This window comes from Micrasema longulum, unplaced genomic scaffold (genome assembly GCF_059751315.1).
Source record: "Micrasema longulum isolate JH-2025_06_02 unplaced genomic scaffold, ASM5975131v1 h1tg000615l, whole genome shotgun sequence".
In the NCBI taxonomy this organism is placed as follows: domain Eukaryota; kingdom Metazoa; phylum Arthropoda; class Insecta; order Trichoptera; family Brachycentridae; genus Micrasema; species Micrasema longulum.
Window position 1 is genome coordinate 472,256 of NW_028277811.1, and position 3,712 is coordinate 475,967.

Consider the following 3,712-nt stretch of genomic DNA (forward strand, 5'->3'; position numbering starts at 1 on the left):
GTTTTAAAAACAAGGTATTTATGTACATCTATATTATTTATATTACACAACACACAATGAAAACAACAAAATCCTAACATAAGCTATACACTTGTGGAGCAGTTGATTTGTGTTATGATATTAAATTGTTCGCTGTCTGGTAACATTACGCGGCCACTTCACGCATGCGCGAAGGTGGGATGTCAGATTTTTGGACACAGTGCGATGTATGCAAACGAGATTCTACGCGCCTTCTGGTATATTATAATTCTATGTCTGTAGTTTTTATTATCATATCATAATTCAATCATTTTTTTGAAAAAAATAAATATATTTTGTTTTTTTTTTTCTACCGACGTACCCGTCTCTTCGTCAGGACACCAATTAAACCAAAATGAAAAACCCATTATACACATTTACAATAGTTGTTGCACAAATATATAAAAGCAACACGACATGCATTTTAATATGCATTTTAATAAGCAACCCTCACTGATTAAGTGATTAGGTTATGAAAATATTTTATTTTGTCATTTTAACTCCTGTATCTTGCCATGATTCAAATTAATTAGGTGATTTGCGGATTCGGGGTAATTTTCATTGTGAAAACACCTGATATTATTTTATTTAACATGAATTAAAAAATTTATTAAACAGTAATTAATATGGAAATATTTCACATTAGGAAGGCTTTAAAAAATAATTTACTTTTGACCAATAAACAAACAACCTTTTCATATAGTCCGTTATACGATGTTTCATTGTAAAGGTCACCCTATACCTATTAATCTCACGCCCCTCCCTTCATGGGGATGAAGGGGACCTATGAAGGGACCTAATTTAATAACCTTAGCTAGGGAGGTGTCCCTCTTTTCCAACTATTTCTTCCATAAAATAAAATATTTTTATAATCTAATCAGTGCACGTAAGGGTTGCTTATTAAAATGCATGTCGTGGTGGTGTTATATTTTGTGCAACAGCTATGGTGAAGGTGTTAAGTGGCTTTTGCATGTTGGTTTGATTGGTGTCCTGGCGAAAAGACGGGTACGTCTCGAAACCGGTATTCATAAAAAAATCGGTAAGTAATTATTCACAAATATTAAGTTAAATGTTTGACTACTTTAAATATTACATCGAACCGATGGAGCTAATAAGTGAAGTATTTTTGTCATGTTCTTCTAAAGATGTAAAGTGTGAAGTGTGATGAATATGACCTTTAAAATTAGATAGGAGTGGACTAAAGGAAATACTGTTTATTTTTTATTTTTTTTCTTATTAAGAATGCTTTTTAAATTTCTAAGCTTTCCAAGTTATCTAATTTTAATATTTTGTTGTCAACATGAAAAACTTTTAATCCGGTGCCTTTATTAAAATTGTGATTATTTTCTATCAGACAGTTTGTGAATTCAGAAAAAATATTATTATTTAGGCGCCTTAAGTATTCTTTTACTGTAATTCTAAAGTTTCTTTTAGTTTTTCCAATGTAGATTGAATCGCAATCATTAAAATTTAATTGGTATATGCCAGATTTATTGTACCTATTTAGAGACTTTATCTTTGTGATTTTTTAACAAGGTTCCTATATCATTAGTTGTACAGAATGCTTGTTTAATGTTTGATGGTAGAGAATTCGATAATTGTTTAGAAAAAATGACATTCATATAAATAATCCGCCTCCGTTGTTTAGATGGGTTAGCTTTATTTATTGTGGGAGTAGAATATAAACATTTATTTTTAAGTTTGCGTTTCAATTTAATATTTTATCAATTAATTTCTCATTACATCCATTGTAATTTGCAATTTGTTTTATTGTTTTAACTTTACTAAACAAAGTTAGTGCTTTAAATAACAATTTAAAATTCCTTTTTATGTTCCCAACCGTGACCATGAAAGTCAAAATAAGCTATTTATCAAATCTTCCGAGGGGTGGCGATTTATTATTTGCGTGGGTATTACTTGAATGAATCCGTTGATCTGTGTTATTTTTTGCGTAAGAAAAATGCGTTTGCGCAATTCTGGATGATGGCAAAGCAGTATGCGGCCAAACAAACCACAGCAGACAAAAATCCTACCTTTGGGAAGTCGGAAAAGGGGATCAGGGAAAGGAATCCGGATGCTTAATCTCCTGACTTAAAGTCCTGGCTTCTGGGTATTGTTTCCTTTTTTTCGGTGAACACAGCACTTTCACTATAACTAGGCGGGGAATATATCGATGAATGTGGTGGCGCGGCGGTCAGAAGATGTAAAGGTGTGCAGATGCGGGCAGATAACATATGATACATGCGGTTGTTGATAGAACAAATTATGTAGATGAGAAAAAACCAGAAGATTGTTAATGTTGGTTGCTATGAATATAGAAAATTGTTCTTATAGCAACCGTAGTCACCCATGGCCATAGCGACGAGGAGAACAAATAAATATTGGAAGTCGGGAAATACAGGATGGGTAGGAAAGGTGGACCTTCATCAACTGGCGGTCCATCCAGCCACAATCCACTCAATCCCACCAACCACCCGCGCAACCAGCACCATTTGTTTTTACGCTGCTTTATGGGTTATATAAAATTGAACCGGTCGTGTTTATTTAAAAGGGTAATTTATAGAAATGTGCCTCAAGAGATAAGAACTATCAATATAATTGTTCAAAATATTCAACACAAAAGACAGATCAGTGCCGCGATTACGAACGCTACCGTCATTGGTTCATATTGAGACGGTATAAAGTAAAATCAATATGTATGTACGAAAATTTGTATATTGGTATGAAAATTTAAAGTATCTTCATCGATAGCCGGTAATAGGATCTTTTCACGTTTTTTTAATTATTTTTATTTTTAAATGTGTAAAAAATTACGATGATAAACGGTGTTAATATTTTTTTCGTGCGATGTCAGATTAATTTTCTACAAAGGTTTAAAATATGCATAATTTGAATTACCAGAAAACGAGACGCTACGCGCACTGTGGGTCAATCAGCACATATGGCGTTTTGGTGCCAAAGTTGTACGCGATGTTTATTAGGAGCGCAGTCGGCGGCCATAACACGTGACGTCAAAATGATGTGATTACTGCGAGCCGTTTTGTATATGCTCATTTTTAAACCCAAAAATTATAAATGTAAACTTGTTTCAAACACATTGAATGTTATATCATTAGAAACGTTAAAATCCGCTCTAAATAATTATTAAATTTATTACGTTATTTCCGAAAAAAAAAAACTATTTTTCAAAACACTTAATTTGACTTGGTAGATGAAATTGAAGATAAAAATGTTAACTTCCTATTGTAATACGGGCCCGGATTCCTTAAATCTCTCACTTTACAATTTCCCAGGAGATTCACAAATCATACGTAAATCTTCATTAATTATACGATTTGGTTGACTTTGTGATATAATAGAAACGTTTTCTCTCTAAAAGGTAAAGGAAGATATTGATTAGGCATCTCGGTAGTGATGCTTTTAATTGGTTATGATAATTAAACAATCGATTATTCTCATAACCAAATCATTCGAATACATCTGCAAAAAATTTAATCGCTAGGCAAAGGTTGTCATCATTATTTTTACTTTACTTATCTGTTGATTTTTGCGGGTGATAAATGATCGCTTGTATTGGTAACAATTTGTGTGCCATAAAAGCGTGCTAAAATAAGAAAAATGTATTTTAGTACGCCCTTTGACTGGACTGGTACTGAAACGTATGATTAATAACTTTTCATGTAACGAAAATGAT